The sequence below is a fragment of the Dermochelys coriacea genome, chromosome 3 (assembly GCF_009764565.3).
Source record: "Dermochelys coriacea isolate rDerCor1 chromosome 3, rDerCor1.pri.v4, whole genome shotgun sequence".
In the NCBI taxonomy this organism is placed as follows: Eukaryota; Metazoa; Chordata; order Testudines; family Dermochelyidae; genus Dermochelys; species Dermochelys coriacea.
In genome coordinates this window covers 169,609,990-169,634,315 of record NC_050070.1, presented here as the reverse complement: position 1 = coordinate 169,634,315, position 24,326 = coordinate 169,609,990, and the positions used below count along the sequence as shown (strand labels likewise).

The 24,326-nt window shown below is 46.5% G+C and overlaps 1 protein-coding gene across 3 annotated transcripts in view; it reads right to left on the bottom strand.

Moving 5' to 3' along the window:
- Positions 1-16,727, bottom strand: part of RD3 (RD3 regulator of GUCY2D) — a 43,504-nt gene extending 26,777 nt beyond the window's left edge. The window contains exon 1 of one of the 3 annotated variants that reach the window (XM_043511785.1): positions 16,589-16,727. The gene's annotated coding sequence lies outside the window, so the exon portion shown is untranslated. Of the gene's footprint in view, positions 1-15,959; positions 16,124-16,588 lie in introns of those variants that run through there. The other 2 variants (XM_038394275.2, XM_038394273.2) reach the window with 2 other exon arrangements.
- Between the last annotated feature and the right edge of the window lie 7,599 nt (positions 16,728-24,326).

Here is a 24,326-nt window from a genome sequence, read left to right as displayed (position 1 = left end):
TCCATGATTTTTCCAGGGACTGAGGTGAGGCTGACCGGCCTGTAGTTCCCAGGATCCTCCTTCTTCCCTTTTTTAAAGATGGGCACTACATTAGCCTTTTTCCAGTCATCCGGGACTTCCCCCGTTCGCCACGAGTTTTCAAAGATAATGGCCAAGGGCTCTGCAATCACAGCCGCCAATTCCTTCAGCACTCTCGGATGCAATTCGTCCGGCCCCATGGACTTGTGCACGTCCAGCTTTTCTAAATAGTCCCTAACCACCTCTATCTCTACAGAGGGCTGGCCATCTCTTCCCCACTTTGTGATGCCCAGCACAGCAGTCTGGGAGCTGACCTTGTTAGTGAAAACAGAGGCAAAAAAAGCATTGAGTACATTAGCTTTTTCCACATCCTCTGTCACTAGCTTGCCTCCCTCATTCAGTAAGGGGCCCACACTTTCCTTGGCTTTCTTCTTGTTGCCAACATACCTGAAGAAACCCTTCTTGTTACTCTTGACATCTCTTGCTAGCTGCAGCTCCAGGTGCGATTTGGCCCTCCTGATATCTTTCCTACATGCCCGAGCAATATTTTTATACTCTTCCCTGGTCATATGTCCAACCTTCCACTTCTTGTAAGCTTCTTTTTTATGTTTAAGATCCGCTAGGATTTCACCATTAAGCCAAGCTGGTCGCCTGCCATATTTACTATTCTTTCGACTCATCGGGATGGTTTGTCCCTGTAACCTCAACAGGGATTCCTTGAAATACAGCCAGCTCTCCTGGACTCCCTTCCCTTTCATGTTAGTCCCGCAGGGGATCCTGGCCATCTGTTCCCTGAGGGAGTCAAAGTCTGCTTTCCTGAAGTCCAGGGTCCGTATCCTGCTGCTTACCTTTCTTCCCTGCGTCAGGATCCTGAACTCAACCAACTCATGGTCACTGCCTCCCAGATTCCCATCCACTTTTGCTTCCCCCACTAATTCTACCCGGTTTGTGAGCAGCAGGTCAAGAAAAGCGCTCCCCCTAGTTGGTTCCCCTAGCACTTGCACCAGGAAATTGTCCCCTACGCTTTCCAAAAACTTCCTGGATTGTCTATGCACCGCTGTATTGCTCTCCCAGCAGATATCAGGAAAATTAAAGTCACCCATGAGAATCAGGGCATGCGATCTAGTAGCTTCCGTGAGTTGCCGGAAGAAAGCCTCATCCACCTCATCCCCCTGGTCCGGTGGTCTATAGCAGACTCCCACCATGACATCACTCTTGTTGCACACACTTCTAAACTTAATCCAGAGACACTCAGGTTTTTCCACAGTTTCGTACCGGAGCTCTGAGCAGTCATACTGCTCCCTTACATACAGTGCTACTCCCCCACCTTTTCTGCCCTGCCTGTCCTTCCTGAACAGTTTATAACCATCCATGACTGTACTCCAGTCATGTGAGTTATCCCACCAAGTCTCTGTTATTCCAATCACGTCATAATTCCTTGACATCACCAGGACCTCCAGTTCTCCCTGCTTGTTTCCAAGGCTTTGTGCATTTGTATATAAGCACTTGAGATAACCTGTTGATCGTCCCTCATTCCCAGTATGAGGCAGGAGCCCTCCCCTCACAGACATTCCTGCCTGTGCTTCCTCCCGGTATCCCGCTTTCCCACTTACCTCAGGGCTTTGGTCTCCTTCCCCCGGTGAACCTAGTTTAAAGCCCTCCTCACTAGGTTAGCCAGCCTGCTGGCAAAGATGTTCTTCCCTCTCTTCGTAAGATGGAGCCCGTCTCTGCCCAGCACTCCTCCTTCATGGAACACCATCCCATGGTCAAAGAATCCAAAGCCTTCTCTCCGACACCACCTGCGTAGCCATTCGTTGACCTCCACGATTCGACGGTCCAAATGTTGTGATGGAACCAGTTAAATATCACAGTGTCATTTATCAGCTTCATCCATTGCTGTGTGAGCAACAAGTAGGGTTGCCAACTTTCTAGTCGCACAAAACCAAACACCCTAGCCCTGCCCCTTCCCTGGGGCCCCGTCCCCCACTCACTACATTCCCCCTCCCTCGGTGGCTCACTCTCCCCCACCCTCACTCAATTTCACTGGGCTGGGGGTGGGGGTACAGGAGGGGGTGAGGGCTCTAACTGGGGTGCGGAGTCTGGGATGGGGCTAAGGATGAGGGCGTGCAGGAGGGGGCTCCAGGCTGGGGGGTGGGGCCAAGGGATTTGGCGTGCAGGAGTGGGCTGCGGGTTGAGGCATGGGGTTGGGGTGCAGGAGGGGGTGAAGACTCTGGGCTGGGGCCACGGATGAGGGGTATGGGGTGTGGGAGGGAGCTCTGGGTTGGGGCAGAGGGTTGAGGTGTGTGGGGGGTGAGGGCTCTGGGCTGGGGGTGCGGGCTCTGGGGTGCAGGAGGGTGCTCCAGGTTTGGGGGGGGGTCAGGTCTGGGGCAGGGGTTGGGGCGTGGGCTTACCTTGGGCAGCTCCCAGTCAGCGGGGCAGCAGAGGGGCTAAGGCACGCTGCCTGCCTGTCCTGACACTGTGCTGCATGCGCCCTGGAAGCGGCCAGCAGGTCCAGCTCCTAGGCCGTGGTCCAGGAGGATCCACACACAGCTCTCGCCTGCAGGCACTGCCCCCTCAGCTCCTATTGGCCAGTTCATGCATGCAGAGCCCCATGACCCCCCACCTAGGAGCTGGACCTGCTGGCTGCTTCCGGGGGGCAGCGTGGTGCCAGCCAGGATAGGTAGGGACTAGCTTGCCTTAGCCCTGCAAGCCTGGTCGGCAGTGCTGACCGGAGCCCCCAGCATCTCTTTTTGACCCTGCTAACAGCATGTTTACAAAAGAAGGCAGGGATTTGGGATGGCTCAGGTTTTGAGTGTCCAATGGGAGGCCTTGACTTCAGATCCTCAGCACTTCTGAAAATCAGTCCCTCGGAGTCTCAGGTTGGGCACCCCAAAATGAAGCCTGGCAGAATTAATGGACACTTCTGAACAGTTTAGTCTATTTTTTTTTGTTAAACATAGAAGGCAGCAGCAGCCATGCACTAGCAGAATGAAAGCCTCATAATAGAGCTAGTCAAAAATGTTCTGTCAAAATGCTTTCTTTGATGGAAAATTTTTTTTTTGGCAAATCAAAATTTTTTTATGAAAAATGTCCATTTGTGTGACAAAAAAATTGGATTTTCATAAAAAGGTAGACAAATTTTCAGCTTTAAGTAACTGAAAACTGGATTTAATTTTTTTTTTAAATTGAAGCTTTTCTTGGTTTGGGTTTTTCTAATGAAACACACCAAAAATATGATGATATTTTTCAATTAAAAGGAAGAAAATTTCATTAAAATTTTTCACAGGGGAAAAAAGTAATTTCCTGATGAGTTCTCCCTCATAATCATCTCTTGATCATGGTTGCTAGTAAACTATACATCCAAGTCCTGACGCTCCATAGATTTACACGGAACATTAATAGGAGGTGAGAATAGCAGCACAGTAAGTGGAGTGACGAACCAGCAGTGAAGCAGTTAATATAACGTGTAGAGGCGGTATATAATGATTACATATTATAATTCACCTTCCACTTGTATGCTTCAGAACACTATCTTAAGCACTCAGCAAGCTAAGCACCAACACATCCACTCCTCCTCTAGGCAGGAGGACCTACAAGATAATTTCTACCTTGATTTTCTAGGCCAAATTCAAATGTAGTGTAAGCTGATGAAGCCCCTAGAGAGAGATGTACCAACTAACACAGGTCTGAATTTGGCCTTATATCTCTATGCTTCTGTTGATGCCTTCATACAGTCACAAAACCATTAAAATAAGCAACTCAAATAGTTAAATGACTTAAGAGCACAAATCTCATCGACTTTCAATAGAACATATGATCCTAAATCACTTAGGTGCTTTTGAAAGTCCCACCTGTAAGCTTAGATCTAAAACCTGAAAATGGCAGCAGCCTCAGAAGCCAGGAGAGAAGGAAAATTTCATATCTGAGTTGCAAAGTGACTAAAGCTCTAGTCCCCAGTATAGTGATAATTACCAAAAGTTCATAGTCACTTAGAACTCAAGGTACAACTTGGAATATCCTCCTAAGTGCTTCTGGACTCCCAGAAGTAGTAGTGGTCAAAGGGTTTTTCTTCTCCATATGGCAAGGAAATTGTTTCAAAAGTGGATCTTGTCTCCATGAGCCACATCTTTGTCACTTCAAGACTGCATTACTCCAAAGTGCTCTATTCAGGGCTACATTTGAAGACCACTTGGAAACTTCAGCTAGAGTGGAACAGTTGTCTGCTTGCTTACTGGTGTGCCAGGTATGGAGCATAATGCACTGTTACTCCATAGACATTACTGGCATCCAATTTAGTATTCAGGTGCAATTCCTGGTGTTGATTTTAATCTAAAAAGCCTTGCATGGTTTGGATCCTGGTTATCTTTGAGGCCACTTCTCTCTTCATGCCTCATCCTGGAGGTTGAGACCAGGTGGTAAACTTGAGCTGACAAATCTAGATTAATATATTTAGCATCAGAGTATTCTCTGTGAGGAGCCCCTCAATTTTGGAACTTGCTTCTTGTGTTTGTCCAGAAAATCACAAGTCAACGGACTTTCAGAGCATGATGTAGATCTATCTATTTATTTACCCAGGCTTTTACCTGATCAGATAAGCTGGGAGGGTTGGAGTTCTGTGTTGGCATGGGAGATTTCAAGTTTGACACTACATCGTTTTAAGATGTAATTGTGTATGCTTTTATATTTTCTCCATGGCCCGAAAAGTGCAAGTAATAAAATGAAAAATAAAATAAATACAAATACAGTAGGGAACAAAATCTCTAAGATAACATTTGTGGAGTTCCTAGAACTGCAATTTGTAACGTACGTAAATTCGATCCTAATACAGAAGGACTGGGAAAACGTGTTGAAAATACCTAGTTTTGGAGGAATCTTTTTTGGTAAGATTGCCCCATTCTGCAAGGATTTTGCTCAAAGATCAGTCAACAAATCAATAAAGTCACATTTCCAAAAGTGGACTCAAGAAGCCATCAAAGTGTGCTATGCATCAGTACATCAGTATCAGAGTGGGGCACAAACCTGGAAATGGTTCTTACAATTACCTCCCAGTTTCCTATAGCATCTACAAATCCACACCATTAAAGAAAGGTGCCCCAAGAAGTTTATATTCTGTTCTTGGGGTCCCAAGTTTGAAAATATTGCACAGTCTAATTCTTAGACTCTTCCAGATTCAGAAAATGTGCCACACTGGATCAAACCACTGGTCCAGTATCCTGCATCTAACAGCAACCTGAGCCTTCAGAAGAAGGTAAAAAACAAAGCAAAGATTGCAAATTCTGTGGGACAAGGACCATATATGTGTGTAAAGCAACACATACACTTCTGGTGCTCTATAAATAATGATACCCTACCTAGTTGTGCACATGAGGGAACCCTGTGGTGATTAGTTTATGCCCCGAAGCTTTGATTACCCTTACGTTAGCAAGCAGAACAACAACTATTGGAAATGATCCTGCTCCTACTGAACTCCCATACAGTACAGTGGTAGCAGGAGCCAGTTCCCTTCCTATTAATGATAATGGCAATATCGCCAGGATGACTCCAGTTCTTTCAAGACAGCCTCTCTTACTTTCACATTACCACAGATGGCAATGTCTGCCTGTTGCAGGTCTAGTCCACCTGTATAGGTGACTAAGCTCAGATGGGAATGGAGTGCTGATGGTTCTGAATCCATTACCCTAAAATGCATCTATGCTCTGTTACATACTTAGATGTTATTATTGTATTTGTGAGTTTAGTGTGTGTTCACCACTATGTTATTAAAGGTTAAGATACCTTGACATGATCCAGTGAGAGGCAATGAGGCAAGCTCACTGCTAGCAAAAGTGAATGGCAGAATGAACTGAGATGTAAAGATTTAAATGTCTCTGCACTATCACTCACATGACTGTGGTAATTTATATTAAAGAGAAACTATTCTGCTGTTATTTAGAAAAGATGCAAATACCTACAACACTCAGCCAGCACCTTCATCTGATACAGGTTGAGCTGGGTGTCTCATATAACGTATGGGTATTTTACCAGCATTTGTTAGCAGTCAACTGGCTAATTAGTGATATATTCCTTTCAATTAGCCTGTTCTTATTACTGTCTGAGTCTGACCTCACACTGGTATATACGCACCAGTGTACACACAGCCTAGTGAGAAGAGAGCTAGGCCCTGTACGGGTAACTTGTGAAGCTGAACAGATTATGTCCTTCCATCATCTTCCAGCTACTTCCATTGCTGGCTGTTTTATTAGAGGCAGCAGGGCCCCTAGTGGATAGAGCAGGAAACTGGGAGTCAGGAAACCTGGGTTTTAATTTCCACTGACTCACTATGGATATGATCTTGCAATGTGGTGAGCTCTTCTTATGGCCTTCAGCTTTTTGATCTGTTTCAGTGGCTCTTTATCAAAGAGACTAGTGCCGTGAGGGAGTACACCTTTGAAAAGTGTTGCTGTAGCAGGGCATCAGAGCTGTGCTGCAAGATGATAATCACTTAGGAAAAGAATTCAGGCACACTGGCATCAATGGGAGTTTTGCCTGAGCAAGGACTGCGGGTTTATTTGTCCAGTCCCCACAAAGTACCTAAGTGACTTGGGAATACAAGTCCCACAGGCTCTCAATAGGGCTTGTAGTCCTCAGTGTGCTAGGTGCTTTTGAAAAGTCACACACCCCAACAAGAAGGGTGTAGGGCAGGCAGAGCAGATTACCTGCAATTCACACTGCCTGTTTTCTAACAGAGGGAAAATCTAGTCCAAACATCTCATGCAAAGCTACAGTCAGTGCGAGTTGTCCCTAGGTGGTTCTTGTTTGCATGAAGCTGTTTCTCCATCCCCCTCCTTTCTAGTACTAGAAACTGGCCACAAACACTCAGCGGAACTGACAAGCCACCCCCACTCACCCTGCCATTGGTCTTTTCAGCCCAGGAAAGGACCAGGTGCTCCACTAATTGCAACTGCTGTTTTCACTTTAAAGTTCAAACTGGGGCTAATCATTAAGTAACATGAAATGTCTTTTCTATTAGGAAGGACACAAAGGACTGGGGCTTACAGTCAGGTTGCAGGATGCTGATGACCAAGGAGGCATCTGTGGTAAATAAAAACAGTGCTGCATCTGGATACAAATCCGTCTGTTGGACAATAAGTCAGTTTTGCTGCTACTCAGAGTAGTCCATTCATGTTTCAGAAAGCTGGCTTTGACCATGCTCAGTTTATAAACTGGTCAAATACTAATAAATTAAAAATATTAAACTGTTCATAAAAATCTCTACTGCAGAAGTAGTGTAGAGTTTCAGGAATTTTGCCTATTCAACTCTATATTTCCTTTTGGAAATACCACCTTCTCCTCAGAGTTGACCATGTTTGACATCAGATAGTATATTTTACATTATTGCTTTTTCAATGTACATGTATAACTATACCTGTATCTAGATGTACGTGTAGCTGGATTATACAATACTTCTATACATTGCTGGATGTTAATGTTAGCCTAATGGGTGTTTCCTTAATTGTTAGTAATTGCATTCAGAGGAAATGCCATTGAGTAACCTTAGCTGTAAACTAACAGCCCTTTCTGTGTAGGAATTTCCTTGTATTTTTAATGATAAATAAAATGAAGTCTCCTAACCTGCCTCTCAACACCACTTATGTGCTCTGACTCACCTTCTCCCCCACCCTCGTGTCCTGCTTCTATATGTCCCAGGCCTCCCTCCCCATTCTTTTCCCACTCCATCCCCTGTATCTCCACCAGCTCCCTGTGGTTGCCTCCATTCCTCTTCCAAGTCTCCCTCCCTTGACTCCCTCAATGTTCCCCCTTGTGCTCTTTGTCTCTGGCTCCCTGTTCCACCCTTAAACATTTATAAATATAAAGATGTAGAAGAGAAAGGGCCAGGAAGGGAGGAAATCAATAGGGGAGCTAATGCAGACAATGAACTGAGGGAGCCAGGAAAGTACCAAACCCATGTGTGTTATGGCTAGGGTGACCAGGTGTCCAGTTTTCTACTGGAACACCTGGTTAGAAAGGGATCCTGGCAGCTCCAGTCAGCACCGCTGACCGGGCTGTTGACTGTCCAGTTGGCAGTGCCGCGCAGCAGGACTGACAGGCTCCCTGCTAGCCGCCACGCCGCACAGCTCCTGGGAAGCAGCAGGCATGTCCTCCCTCCAGCTCCTAGACGTAGGGGCAGCCAGGGGCTTTGCACGCTGCTCCCGCCCCAAGTGCCGTCCCCGCAGATCCCATTGGCTGGGAACTGCGGCCAATGGGAGCAGCGCACCCTCCAGTACCCCAAACCCCTCATCTCTGGCCTCACCCCAGAGCCCACACCCCCAGCCAGAGCCCTCACCCCCTCCAGAACCCCAGCCCCAAGCCAGCCCGTTGAAAACGAGCAAGTTAGCGAGGTTGGGGAGAGTAAGCAACAGTGGGAGGAGGGATGGAGAGAGAAGAGTGTAGGGCCTTGGAGAAGGGGTGGGGAATGGGTAGGGCCTCAGAGGAGGGGCGGGACAGTGGGCAGGGCAAGGGTGTTCAGTTTTGTGTAAGTAGAAAGTTGGCAACCCTAGTTGTGGCTTTCTGGCTTCCTAGGTCAGCTACCTGCCCTTCCCCCAGACCCACTACTGAGCTGTGGTATACATTTCTTTGACTTGCTGGCAGGCTATTCTGACTGCAGGCTGCACATATAGACAGACAGACCCTGATCCCCTTCAGGCTCCTACAGCTCAGTCATGCTCAACCCAGTCTGACAGACTTGCTAAGTTTTGTTAGAAGAGGTCTGCTCTGTTGTGAATCACAGGAGGTTCATCAGATGGAGAATGTGCTTCCATGGCAGAAAGAAGAGTTCAGCAAGCAAAGTTCTCCCTTTCTCCCTGACACCATGTCCTTGCCTACAACACCAACAAAAGGGGCCATGAATCAGTGTTCATGTCGCACTCCCTGTCAGTACCTGGCCTGGGCCAGGAAAGCTAATCATCTAACCAGCAGACCAAATTTGGTGATGAATCCTGATCACATGCCACCTGAGGCATGTTGCACATAAACTAAGAAGAAGACAGCAACAAACAAAACGGAGGGAGGAGGCAGAAGGTGAGACTGGCAGTCAAATTGGGTTGAAAAGCAGGGCTTGGATCTTGGAGGGGCACATTGTCAAACTTACTATACAGTCCCATTGACAGCTGCTTTCAACTACCTGAAAGGGGGTTCCATAGAGAATGGATCTAGACTGTTCTCAGTGGTAGCAGATGACAGAACAAGGAGCAATGATCTCAAGTTGCAGTGGGGGAGGTTTAGGTTGGATATTAGGAAAAACTTTTTCACTAGGAGGGTGGTGAAGCACTGGAATGCATTACCTAGGGAGGTGGTGGAATCTCCTTCCTTTGAGGGTTTTACGGTCAGGCTTGACAAAGCCCTGGTTGGGATGATTTAGTTGGGGATTGGTCCTGCTTTGAGCAGGGGGTTGGACTAGATGACCTCCTGAGGTCCCTTCCAACTCTGATATTCTATGATTCTGTGATCATCAATCCAACTGTCCTCTGAATAGCAACTGTGTTAAATCTGGAGACTAAATTCAATCACAGACATCTCAAATGGGAGTTTTAATCCTGCTTTAAGTGAAAAGCTCAGCACAGCCCTAATTATGAAGTTGCTACTGACGCCTCTGTAATATTAATTATATAACATGCCATACAATTGTAATAAAAATATCTGCTTTCTTCCTCCCACAGTTTTCAGTAGAATGGACTACATCAACAGTTCTCCACTTTTTCCATACAGGGACCTCTTTTTCCATACCAGGGCCCCCAGCACCACCACCCCTTCCCATCTAGCCAAGATCCTCTCACCTTTATACTTAGCAATAGGGGAAGGGCAGAGAGATTATGAGCCCCTGATACCTATTTGCAACCACCTTGGAGGTCATGACCGCAGTTTGAGAAGCCAATCTATGTAATAAACCATAAAAATGGAAGGAAAGTCTTGTGCTTAAGAGGCAAGATTGGAAGTCAGGAAACCTGGGTTATATTCCTGGCTGTGCCACAGACTTCCTGTGTGATTTTGGACTAGTTGCTTATCCTCTCTGATTCCTCATTGGTAAAATGGGCATAATCACATGTATCTATCCCACAGGGATGTTGTCAGGCTTAATTCATTAGTGCTGTATAGTGCTGTAAAGTGCTGTGATTCTCACCTACAAAGCAGGACCAATATAACGAGTTACGCAACATCTTTCTTGTTCCCGACAAGTGGAATTAAAAGGCATAATTCTCGTGCACATTTCAGTTATTCTGTTTGGTACCACAGTGGACAAAATATTGTTTGTTTTGCTTTACAAGCTGGACTATCCAAGTGTTATGGAGGAAACAAGATATGGGATACAAAGGGAATTGTCAATGTAATTAACAGATGTCAGAGGACATGCCCTATTTCAAATACCAGGGAGGTTTGGATAACTGAGGTGCCTGTAAGTATAACACTGTAAGGCCATGTCTACACTAAGGGCACTACAGTCACACAGTTGTAGTGCTGCAGCTGTGCTACTATAGGTCCATATTGTAGATGCTTCCTAAATTGGTGGAAAGGGTTTTTCCATCACTGTAGTTAATCCACCTCCCAGAGCGGTGGTAGCTAGGTTGATTAAAGAATTCTTCTGTAGACCTAGACGTATGTATACTGGGGCTTAGATCAGGTTAACTTTGGAATTCAAGAGTGTGGATTTTTCACATTTGATATAGCTAAGTTAATTTTAAGTGTAGACCAGGTCTAAGTGAAATGTATTTATTGTCAGTCTTCCTGGTTATAGGCTTTGCAGGGCTGTAAATAGTCTGACATGATTTCATGATTTCTAGCTAATTAGAAGGTGACAGTTTTGAATGCTAGCAGTTGACTTCCAGGTAAGGCCCTATCCTCCCATCCCTTTCTTACATGAGTAGCGCTTACTGACTCAAGTAGTCAGTAACATCAATGGAACAAGTCAACGTCAGGATTGGGCCCTGCCATTATATTAGGTTGCTTTTGATAGAGATGTGACATGACTGACAATAACTTTCAGCGTCATGTGAGGAGTACATTTTTAGCTCCAAGTACAGCATATCATTTTTGTATTTTATATTATGGAGTAGATGTACATACACTGAGCAGAGGATCTGGCCCAGCGTATACTGTACCGCTTAAAGGGTAATTTAAGGGAGAACAAGAAAATCTTACACAAGGTGCTGTGAGATAAAAGGCTAAACACAAACCAGGGGATATAAAGACATCATAATTTCTTCCAAGACGTATACTACAACTGTGTTGCATTTTCTACATTTAATGGCACCCACAAGATTATGTAAGGAACTTTTTTATAAAATTAAAAGCACGTGACCTTCCCTATGATTGTATAATTTCTGAAATATTTTGATGCCTAGAGATTTGTTGTTATAAAACATACACTTTAATTACAAGAGAGTAAAGGAACATGACATGGACTGTGGCATGAACACTGCAACAGTCATGATCAGAAGTTATAGAGAAAGCATGTGTTTTGGCTGATTATGGGAAAATATAACAAGGACCATGTGCTACTAAGCAGAAAAATATATATTTATTCCAGATCTACAGCTGATCTAAGAGCCATAGTTCCATTGACTTTAATGGAACTACATTGTGTAAATCCACATAATTCAAATGAAGCCAAGAATTATGTTGATTTATAGCAGCTAACCTTTATATGTCAAATAAAAAGAGCCAACAGAGTAGATCCTTAACTATGGCTAGGAATCTCCACAAAAGCTAACCTTTATGTTATCTGCGGAAGCAAAAGGGTTTTTGTTTTGTTTTTCACAATTTGCTTCAAATGCATAATAGCATTTCAGTCTGCCTACCCATCAGAGCAAATCAGGTTCATCTGCCAAGACCCAGAACTATTTTCATGCCAATTTCCCACACAGACTTCAAGCACTAAACATTTTCTAATGCAAACCACAATAAACAAATAAATAAATAATACAAATGATATCAGTGGAGTGGCTTAAACCTAATAAGTCAGGAAGTTCAGAATTAAGACAAACACCCTTTCCTTAATTCAGCCTCCTGGGCCAATTGTGTAATGTTGATGTTTGCTGCTTAAGGGGCTGCCATATTTTACCCAAGAAGTGGCTGCATGTCTGGGATGGAGCAGGTAATCATTAGATTCATATATCTTAAGCCCAGAAAAGATCATGTAGTCTGTCTTCCTGCATGATACAGACTATCAAATTGCACCCAGTTATGCCGTAAATAAGAGGTAAACAAAGCCCGTTGCCAACTGTGTCCACATATCTATTCAGGGGACACCATCATAGGGCCTAATCACATCAGCCACACTATCAGAGGCTCGTTCACCTGCACATCTACCAATGTGATATTTGCCATCATGTGCCAGCAATGCCCCTCTGCCATGTACATTGGTCAAACTGGACAGTCTCTACGTAAAAGAATAAATGGACACAAATGAGACGTCAAGAATTATAACATTCAAAAACCAGTTGGAGAACACTTCAGTCTCTCTGGTCACTCGATTACAGACTTAAAAATGGCAATACTTCAACAAAAAAAACTTCAAAAACAGACTCCAACGAGAGACAGCTGAATTGGAATTAATTTGCAAACTGGATACAATTAACTTAGGCTTGAATAGAGACTGAGAGCAAATGGGTCATTACACAAAGTAAAACTATTTCCCCATGTTTATTTCCCCTCCCTCCCCCCCATTGTTTCTCAGACATTCTTGTCTAGGGCTGGAAATGGCCCACCTTGATTATCACTACAAAAAGTTCCCCCTTCCTCCGCTCTCCTGCTGGTAATAGCTCACCTTAAGTGATCGCTCTGGTTACAGTATGTATGGTAACATCCATTTTTTCATGTTCTCTATGTATATAAATCTCCCCACTGTATTTTCCACTGAATGCATCCGATGAAGTGAGCTGTAGCTCACGAAAACTTATGCTCAAATAAATTTGTTAGTCTCTAAGGTGCCACAAGTACTCCTTTTCTTTTTGTGAATACAGACACGGCTGCTACTCTGAAAAGAGGTAGAAAGGAATGCCGCTAGAACACATACCATGAGCAACATCTCTTTCCTGTTATTTTGTGGCTCATCTAATTTTAAAGATATGTTCAAATAATGATAAGGATCTGGTGTAAATCCACAATACAAGAGGATTTCAGAATTAAAACTAAATATATATCCCTGACTCACCCGTTATTAATCCTTAGTTATTGTAATAGTATTCCTTAGCCACAAAAGGGTGAGTCAAGGATGTAATTTCAGCTCAGGAATCCCTTGCATTGTGGTTTATGCCACAGGCTTATTTAAACATAACACATTATCTTCATATTAAATGGATAGAGTTACTGCTCATGCGCTGTGGCCTCGAATTACAAATTCTTTTATCAATGGACCTGTTAAGGTTAACAGAGTTTCCTATAAGGGATAGCGGTGTTAGTGTGTCTCCACAAAAACAACAAGGAGTCCGGTGGCACCTAAAAGACTAACAGATTTATTTGGGCATAAGCTTTCATGGGCTAGAACCCACTTCATCAGATGCACGGAGTGAAAACTACAGATGCTAACATTAGTAGACGTGCAGGTGAGAGGACCCAACCACATCAGCCACACCATCAGAGGCTCATTCACCTGCACATCTACTAATGTTATATATGCCATCATGTGCCAGCAATGCCTCTCTGCCATGTACATTGACTAAACTGGACAGTCCCTATGTAAATGAATAAATGGACACAAATCGGATATCAGGAATGGTAATACACAAATGCCAGTAGGAGAACACTTCAATCTTCCTGGACTCTATAACAGATTTAAAAGTATCTATACTTGAACAAAAAAACTTCAGAAACAGACTTCAAAGAGAAACAGCAGAACTAAAATTCATTTGCAAATTTAACACCATTAATTTGGGACTGAATAGGGACTGAGAGTGGCTGGCTCATTACAAGAGCAGCTTTGCCTCTCTTGGAATTGACACCTCCTCATCTATTATTGGGAGTGGACTACATCCACCCTAATTGAATTGGCCCTGTCAACACTGGTTCAACTTGTGAGGTAACTCCCTTCTCTTCATGTGTCAGTATAGTAATGCCTGCATCTGTAATTTTCACTCCATGCATTCGATGAAGTGGGTTCTAGCCCACAAAAGCTTATGCCCAAATAAATCTGTTAGTCTTTAGAGTTTCCTATATTCCCAGCATAAACCAGACTATGCGCTATGAATATGCAGATGGGAGGGCATGAACTCTATTACCAATCCATCATCTGGAAATTTTTGGCGGGATATTTTATTCACAATAGATACCCTAGTGACATATGGTGGGAATATATATTCACAGCAGCATGTGTATCTGTGTACAACAGAGCCACCATCATGAAACTAATAAAATTCCTACTAAAAATATTTACTGTGGGCTAAATCCTGAAGATCTCACTCATTCCCACACAGGCAAAACTCCTAGATTACTACATGGGAATTTTGCCTGTGTAAGTATTGCACGATATTGGGCTCAGTCTCAAAGTTTGGTGTAGCACAGTAGCTGCTTAAAAATACATATTGATATGAAATTGGTGCTCATGACAACAATGCCAGTTTTCCAGCACTGAAAACTGAACTCCTCTCTCCATAGAACAAGTACAGAAAAGACAAGAGCAGGCAAGCTTTCCTTACTCTGTAAAACCCATTTAGTCCCGAGCTTCTCTGCAGAGAAGGCTATCAATGATGCCCATTATGACAACCGTACCTGTCCACTGAGACTCCAAGCAGCCTTCCAGGAGGTAACTGCTCTTGGTCATTACCAACCTTTGCTGAAACTACATTGAAGTATTTAGCACTGAGAGCAGAATGTATGCCTCCATTACACTGGAATAAATGCAGAATAACACAACTGATTTCAGTGGAATTATTCTAGATTTATCGAGATGTAATTGAGAGCAGAATTTGTTCTGAAGTGTGTAAAAAATACCAGCTGCTTATAGTTCTGAACACACATCTTGGTCTGAACAATACTTAGTAACTAACATTGCGTTTCTCTTGTGTTCCTTTTCTTTATATGTACCCTGAACCCCATGCTTAAACCACCATCTTAGTGACCACTATTTATAACATCTGAGCTGGTAACTGATGTTCTTCTGAAAATACCAGAAGATCACAGGGCCTGATCCAATCCTTATTAAAATCAGTGGAATTACTCCCATTACTTTTAAGGGCTTTGGATCAGCCCTACAGTTTTTATGGACAGAGAACTCTGTTTTTTAATTTTAAATTAGCGGATGATATAAGATACTACGATGAAGAAGCACATATAAGTCCTAGATAGACAGACATATACTTTCATTTTAAAAACAGCGGAGGGTTAGTTTAAAAAAAAAAAAAAAAAGCATAAAAGCATATGATATTTTATTACCCTCATCTCACTAAGTGACAGCACAACAAATATTTTAGGACCTAATTCTTCACACGTCACTCCAGTTTTACAGGTGTGGTCATTGCCACAGAGTCTGGTTGAGTTATGCCTGTGTAAAACTGGAGTTACTGGGAAGGGAATCAGCCTCCTACTTTTTAAATTGTGTTTTAAATAAGCACAGCATCCAGGGAAACGACCAAAACAAGCACAGTGGTATACCGAGATTTAATTTCAAGGGGATGCACGACCCCTTGTAATGACTGTCACAACAGTCAATGGATGGTCTGTGACAGAGGCTGCCCAGTGAATTCCAACTCATTTTCCTGGTAGAATTGCCTCAGTTAAATGTAACTTTGCTTGATTTCAAGACTGCGGTAGTCTCGAGTCACTTGTTTGTGTTTGTTTATTCCCTGGAAGGTGGCAAGTCACATACAAACGAGCCTACTCCGGGCACTTTCTATGCCAAGTCAGTGGTAAATAGCGACCGCCAATTTCGAAACTCCTAAAGGGGGCTGAGGGGGAGCAAGAGAGGAACATACCTCCAACCAGAGCAGACCGCGTCCCCGCGCTCCGGGCAAAGGAAAAGCCCCGCAGGCTCCGCTCAGCGCCCGACCCGAGCTCCCGTGCGCGGAACACGCGGCAGCCCCCAGCCCGGACACCCGGACACCAGCCCCCACCGCTCCCCCGGCTGGTGCTGCCTGCCGGGGACGGGCCGCCCTTTAGAAGCCTCCCCGCCCCTGGCACCTGCCCAACCCAAGCCGCCGCCCCCTGGGTCCCACCGCCGCCGCTGCGCTGCAGTCCCCGGGCTGCCACCGCGGAGGGGACCCAGCCCCGCCCGAGGCATGCGCCCGGGCTGGCACAACGGGCGCCCGCCGAGAAGCTGGGGAGCGATGGCCGGGAGCCAGGCAGGGCCGCTCCGCCGGGCGCTCCCCGGAGGACGCGGCCCGGGGACAGTGCCCTGGCTGCCCGCAGCCGCGACCTCCGGCAAGGCGGGCTAGCCCCGGACACGCCGGCGAGAGCGGGGCGCTGGGCAGGGCAGGGCAGGGCAGGGCAGGGCAGGCCGGCGGGCACCCGCGCCGCGCGCGTCGGCAGGCTGGACACACCGTCCCGGTCCCGCGACTCTGCCCCGCCGCGCGCCCGGCGGGACGCGCCCCGCCGCTCTCCTTACCCGGGCCGGGCCGCGGCGGGACTCGGGCCAGGAGCGGGGGCGCCCGGAGCCGCTCGGCGGGAAGCCCGGTGGCCACGGGCGCTGCGCGGCGCGCGGCTGCAGACTCCCCGAAGTGACAGGCGGGATCAGCCTCCGCTGAGCGCCCGCCCCCCTCCCCCCGCTCCGGAGCGGCGGTTGCCATAGAGACCGAGCTAAGCCGAGGTGGCTGAGAGCGCGCGGGGCGGGGCGGGGCGGGGCGGGGCGCGGCCGAGCACGCGGGAGCGCGGCGCCAGCTGCTCCGCTGGCGGTCAGGGTGGTGGCCCCCAGTCCTGCCCCACGTGGGTCCCGCCAGCCTCTGATCCGGCAGCTCGGCTCGCTGCCACGTGGCCCTGAGAGCGGGGCCCGCGCGCCGCTTCCCCGGAGCCGCTGCAGTCGCCGTCCCGGCTTGGCGTTACTCGCTCTGCGGCCAGCCGCCTCGCAAGACTCCTCTGTGGTCTCCACCCCACAGCGCAGCGCCCTCCTAGGCCTGGACGCGACCTTCAAGGGGTCCGGGTCAGACCATGGGACCATGTGTAAAGTTCGCATCCTGCAGCCAAACACTCCCGAAGTTTGGAAGGGCTCAGAGCCAGGGGGTTTGGTTTGGGACCATCTCTAAATTCCCCAGCAGCCTGGGAGGAAGAGACGCTAATTTATTGTTACCATCTGTGTAGCCAAATTTCGAAGGCACCGGTTACCTTGGCATGAAGTCTGCATCGCCAGCGTAAGTCTTAATAAGTACAGGCCCCGCAGCTGGAGCTTCAATATACAGTGATGAACTCTGGGGCATGGAGTCTGGAATTTTTCAGAGTAAATTGATACCACTTTGAATCCAGGGTGTTTAATAACACACAGCTACAGCTGTGCGAAATGCAGCACTGTCAGGTCACAGCATTTAGTACAAATCTTTTATTGGTTGTGGGTCCTGGGGATAGAGAAGGGATGGGCTGGTAGGGATGGGTGAGAGGCACAGAGGTTGAGGGATGATGGCCTGGAAAGGCGGGTGTGTCTGGAAGGGATGGGGGAAATGGACAATGACATCTAAATGATTATGATTAGATAAAACATTTCTGTATCACTGTACATTTACTCGGGGTGGGAAGAGGATCTTTGTGTCCCGCTTGCTTAATCCCCCATGCTGGAGCCAGGTTGAATCTGGCCCATAGAAACAAATACTTCTCTGCCTCAAAGAACTGGCTAAAGCAAACACAGGCAAGAGACGGAGCAACAGTTCAAAAGAGGAAGAATCTCAGGATAACTGATGAGATGAAGGTGGTTTCTTGAAGATGGAAGGTGGGATTAAAGGTGCACGGCAGATGAAAGCAGTGAGGCTGTTCCTGGCAGAGGGCAGCATGATACGGAAGGAGGGAGTGGGAAATGGAGAGGAATAAGGCAAGAGGGATAGCTGAGTGGTTTGAGCATTGGCCTGCTAAACCCAGGGTTGTGAGTTCAATCCTTGAGGGGGCCATTTAGGGTTCCGGGGCAAAATTGGGGATTGGTCCTGCTTTGAGCAGGGGGTTGGACTAGATGACCTCCTGAGGTCCCTTCCAACCCTGATATTCTATGAATTAGCAAGAGGATTGGAAGAGAGCAGGGAGTGAGAATGGAAGTGGAGGAATGACAGCAGAGGTGAGAGTGGAGGGAAGATAACATAGGGCCTAGTAACTGAGTACAAGGAGCTGGAATCTGATGTGGCTGGAGATGGGAAACCAAGGGAGGGTTTCATGGAGTGGAGGGTGGTGATATAATCAGAGTGCGAAGAGAGGAAAGGTGACTTAGGCAGTAGTGGTGGGAGGGTGAGGGACAGGCCGTAATCAAGATGAGAGGTAACCAAAATGTGGACAAGGTAGAAGAGCAGTGAGGAAAGTAAGGAATGTGTAGATTAGGGAAATCCTAAAAAGAAGTGACCAGTTTTGGCAGAAAACCAACTATGGGGGCAGGAGAGAGGAGTCAAAGGTGAAATTGAGATTGCCTGGGAGTCAGGAAAAAGAATAAAAACAACTAGGAGTACGTCTACAGTATGAAATTATTTTGAAATTATTCTATTTGAATTTTCGGAAGCGATTTTATACAGTCGGTCTTCTGTGTCCCCACTAAAGCACATGAATTCAGCGGAGTGCATCCACAGTTCCGAGGCTAGCATCAAATGTCAGAGCAGTGCACTGTGGGTAGCTATCCCGCAGTCCCTGCCACGCATTGGAATTCTGGGTTAAGCTCCCAGTGCATGATGGGGCAAAAACATTCTCGCAGGTGTTTCTGGGTGTGTGTCGTCAGTTGCTCCTCCCGCTGTGAAAGCTACGGCAGACAATCGTTTCATGCCTTTTTGGCGTGCAGACGCCATACTGCTTTCAGCAGATGGTGCACCGCTTCTCTCCTGATACTATGAATCCACCTCGCATTTCCTCTCGTCTTTCTATGTAATCTCTATAAGTATCTACTCTTTCTCTTCCTCATCGACCGCTTCCACTGCCAACTCTGCTCGGCCATCGTGAACCGAGCAGCACAGCTTCCGCTGCCAACTCTGCTCTCCCACTCTTGCTGCGTTACTGAGCTTCTCCATGTTATCTGTCCTGGGCTCCCGCCTCTGTGAAACCTACAGAAGACAACCATTTCCCGCCTTTTTTCAGCTATCATGAACTGAACAGCATCTCTTCCACTGCCACTCTGCTCTCCCCTACGTTTTGCGCTCTTTTCCAGGATTACCCATGCAGGCGCCATAGCGTGGCAAGCATGGAGCCCACTCAGATCTCCGCTGCAGTTTTGACCATTGTTTGTAAATGCATCCGATGAAGTGAGCTGTAGCTCACGAAAGCTTATGCTCTAATAAATTTGTTAGTCTCTAAGGTGCCACAAGTACTCCTTTTCTTTTTGCGAATACAGACTAACACGGCTGCTACTCTGAAACCTGTAAATACCTTGACCATTATCCAGCAGTATGTGCAGAACCTGCAAAACCAGGCAAGGAAGCGACAACAGCACGATTACTATACTGATGAGGACATGGACACAGACATTCCTAGAAGCACGGCATGTGGTGATTGGGAGATCATGGTGGCTTTGTGCCAGGTTCATGCTGTGGAATGCCGATTCTGGGCCTGGGAAACAAGCACAGACTGGTGGGACCACACCCTGTTGCAGATATGGGATGATTCCCAGTGGCTGCGAAACTTTTGTATGCATAGGGCCAATTTCATGGAACTTTGTGACTTGCTGTCCCCTGCCCTGAAGCACAAAGACACCAAAATGAGAGCCACCCTCACAGTTGAGAAGCGAGTGGCCATAGCCCTGTGGAAGCTTGCAACATCCGACAGCTACCAGTCAGTCGGGAATCAGTTTGGAGTGGGCAAATCTACTGTGGGGGCTGCTGTGCTGCAAGTAGCCAGCGCAATCATTGACCAGCTGCTATCAAGGATAGTGACTTTGGGAAATGCGCAGACCATTGTGAATGGCTTTAATGCGCTGGGGTTCCCTAACTGCGGCAGGGCGATAGACAGAACGCATATCCGGATCTTGGCCCCGGAACACCGGGGCGGCCAGGACATAAACTTTTCCATGGTGCTGCAAGCACTGGTGGATCACAAGGGATGTTTCACCGACATCAACGTGGGATGGCTGGGAAAGGTGCATGACGTTCGTATCTTCAGGAACTCTGGTCTGTTTGAACAGCTGCAGGAAGGAATTTACTTCCCAGACCAGAAAATTACTGTTGGGGATGTTGAAATACCTATAGTTATCCTTGGGGACCCAGCCTACCCCTTAATGCCATGGCTCATGAAGACATACACAGGCACTCTGGACTGTAGTAAGGAGTAGTTCAACTATAGGCTGAGCAAATGCAAAATGGTGGTAGAATGTGCTTTTGGATGTTAGAAAGTGCGCTGGTGCAGTTTACTGACTTGGTTAGATCTCAGCACAATCAATATTCCAATTGTAATTGCTGCTTGTTGTGAACTCCACAATATCTGTGAGAGTAAGGGGGAGATGTTTATGGCGGGGTGGGAGGTTGAGGCAACTCGCCTGGCGGCCAGTTTCGCACAGCCAGACAACAGGGCGATTAGAAGAGCGCAGCAGGGCGTGCTGCACATCAGAGAAGCTTTGAAAGCCAGTTTCATGTCTGGCCAGGGTACGGTGTGACAGTTGTGTTTGTTTCTCTTGAAGTTACCTGCCCCCTGTATATATGAAAGGAAATAAAGTCACCGTTGTTTAAAAACTGTTATTTATTATTTGTTGCACAAAACATTGAGAGAAATCAGAAGGTAGACCGGGGGGAGGGGGAAGGATATTGGGTTAGGGGGGTGGAGGAGGAGGGAAGGACAAGTCTAGAAACCAAATCAAAATTTCAGATATGCCAGCTTTCTGCTGCTTGTGCAATCCTCTGGGGTTGAGTGTGTGGGTCCCCATCGCCTCCCCTCCCACCCCTGTGTTCTTGGGCGTCTGGGTGAGGAGACTATGGAATTTGGGGAGGAGGGAGGGCAGTTATACAGGGGCTGCAGCAGCAGTCAGTGGTCTTGCTACCTTTCCCTCATTAGATCCACCATACAGCAGAGCATGTCAGTTTGTTCCCCCATGAGCTTGACCATAGCATCCTGCCTGCTCTCATCGCGCACGTCCCTCCTCTCTTCGTATTCATGTAACACTTTATGGGACTCCACAATTGTTTGCCTCCACGCATTCAGCTGGGTCCTATCAGTGCGGGAGGACTATATGAGCTCGGCAAACATTTCATCCCAAGTTCTTTTTTTCTGCCTTCTAATCTGGACCAGCCTCTGGGACGGAGTAGATAGGGGCCGCGTTGAAACATTTGCACCTGTGGGAGGAGAAAAAGGGAGGGTAGTATTTTAAAAGATGCATTTTAGATAACAAAGGGAACACTCTCTTTCTCAGTGAAACAGGCAATTCATAGTACACAGCACATGTTCTTTCTGTACAAGGTTGCATTTTGCCTCTTATACTGAAGTGCCTGCCACTTTGGTGTGAGTAAGCCATCACATGCAGCCGGGCAACAGAATTCAGCTTGCAGGCAGCCATGGTAAGTCTTAGGGGCACGCGGGGTTCTGCTTCTTCCACATTCATTTCAATGCTTTCAAACTGCCAGGCCCCCTTTCCCATAGCAAGCAATGGTGGGTTTGCCATATAAAAGGAGGGCCTGCGGGTTCTCTGGGATTATCACTTCACACAACACCCACCGCATGGCTCCGATGAGGCTCTGAGCAGGGAGGAGCCCTTTAAACTTAACACGAACAGCCCAGCACGGCTCCGATCAAGCTCTCACCCACCAGAAGTGCCTTCTCCAGGGTCATGGTCTGGGAGCCTGCCTTGGGAGTGGGGGGAGGCTATTGACTCCACCGTTAAGAATAGTTCCTGGCTAGAGGGGAAAACGGATTCCCCACTTGCCACCTGTACACTGTCCTCCTCCTCCTCTTCGTCCTCCAAAAACTCATCCTCCTCGCTCCGTGCATCCTCCGCACTCCTCCCCCCTTGCAGGTGTCCACGGACAGTGGTGCGGTAGTGGTGATGTCACCCCCCATAATTGCATGCAGCTCATGGTAGAAGCAGCATGTATGGGGCTGTGACCCAGAGCACCTGTTTGCCTCCCTGGCTTTTTATTATGCTTGCTTGAGCTCCATGATTTTTGTATGACACTGCTCTGTGTCCCTGGAGTAGCTTCTTTCCATCATGGTCCTGGAGACTTTAGCATACGTATTTGTGTTTCTTTTTTTTTTGGAACGTAGTTCTGCCATAACAGATTTGTCTCCCCAGCATGCGATGAGATCCAGTACCTCCTGTTCGGACCATGCTGGAGCTCGTCTGTGAATCCGGGACTGCGTGGTCTCTTGTGATGGTGGACTCTGCATGGTCACCTGTGATGGTGGACTGTGCTGATGGTCACCTGTGCTGATGGTGACCAAACAGGAAATGAAATTCAGAAGTTCCCAGGGCTTTTACTGTCTACCTGGCTAGTGCATCGGAGTTGAGAGTGTTGTCCAGAGTGGTCACAAGGGAGCAATCTGGGATAGCTCCCGGAGGCCAATAACGTCGAATTGCGTCCACAGTAGCTGTAACCTGGAACTGCAATCTCAGTTGTAGTGCTACTCCACTTGCCGAGGTGGAGTACATAAATCGGATTAAAGAGTCCTTTAAATCGAAAAAACTGGTTTGGTCGTGTGAACGGAATCAGTTTTATTTCGAAGTAACTCGGCTAATTCTGAAATAACCGCGTACTGTAGACCAGGTCTAGGAGTCCTTGTGTCACTTAGAGACTAACTAATTTATTTGGGCGTAAGCTTTTGTGGGTTAAAACCCAGTCCATCAGATGCATGGAGTGAAAAATACAGTAAGCAGTATATATATTACAGCATATGAAAAAATGGGAGTTGCAGGTGGTCCAGTGTTAACAAGGCCAATTCAATCAAGGTGGAAAAAGAGTGGAATTCTCAGTGAAGTCAGATGAGAACAAGAGTCTATTAATCATCATCAAGCACCTTGTACTGTGTGCAGGGAAGGCACAATAGGTAAATATGAAACAAAGGGAGAAGAATATGGTTTGTCACCATCCCATGCAGCTTAGCTCTCACCTTCTCTATGCCACAAACCATTTATGGCATCACACAGCACACTGAAAATTCATTAAGGGGCCAGTCCTTTTCCCACTGAAGTCAATGGCCAAACTCCCATTGACTTCATGGGGAGCCACACCAGGCCAAACAATCACTGAGCCAAGGCCCTGATTCAGGAAAGCATCCCTGTTCAGGATATCATTTAAGCATATGTGGGACTTAACAGTGCTTGACTTTAAGTATATGCTTATGTGCTGTCTTGAACAGGGATGGATTTAAGCATGTGCTTAAGTGCTTTCCTGAATCAGGGCCCAAATTGTGAAGTCCTTACTCATTATCTGTGTAGTACTTACTCAGACAAAGTGCCTAGTGGAGATTTGGCCCAATGTATATATCACTACAGGGAAGTGATTTTGAGGATATGAATAAAGCAAAAGAAAGAGACTGGATGGCCAAAGGTTCAGAGCAGACCAGCTAGGCAGTCCCCTGGTTGAGCCCTGTAACAATATATATTACAGATGAAATTAAAAACATGATGAGTTTTTTTTATTAAATGCAGTTTATTATTAGATCGAATACCACAAACAGACTAACAGAGAGATTAGCAGAGTCTTCTGTTCTAATTAATCAGGGAGGATTATGTATCTGTCCTCAACCTCAACTCTAGTCCAGCAGATTCCCCGGTTTGCAGCGATTTATAACAACATTCAGTGTATGCTCCATCCATCACAGGATTGTGGGGTTTTAACTTAACGCAAACATCATTATAGATGGCTAAAGTCCTTTAGGTTCTTATCCACAAAAAATTATTTCAAAAGTAACTATCTTTCTAACTGCAACTCTACTGCAGAACAAACCCTAACTGGGAACTTCTAAGTGCCTAGTAAATTAGTTACTATACTTTGAACATGCTGTATTCTCAGGAATGCCCTGCAATGAATCACAAAGATTTATGATTAAGGAACAATTTATGACTTTTGGGGGGAATATATGGGGCCTCATAATAGAAAAATCATTCAAATCCCCTAAACCCATCCCAGCAGGTGAAATCTAAGGGATGCTATTTTAAGATTATATTGAAACTTTCTTAAACAACCATTCAAGAGAAACAGCAATCTGTTGCTTAATGGAGATGTTCTTCGTTCTAACAGAGATGGGGCACAATT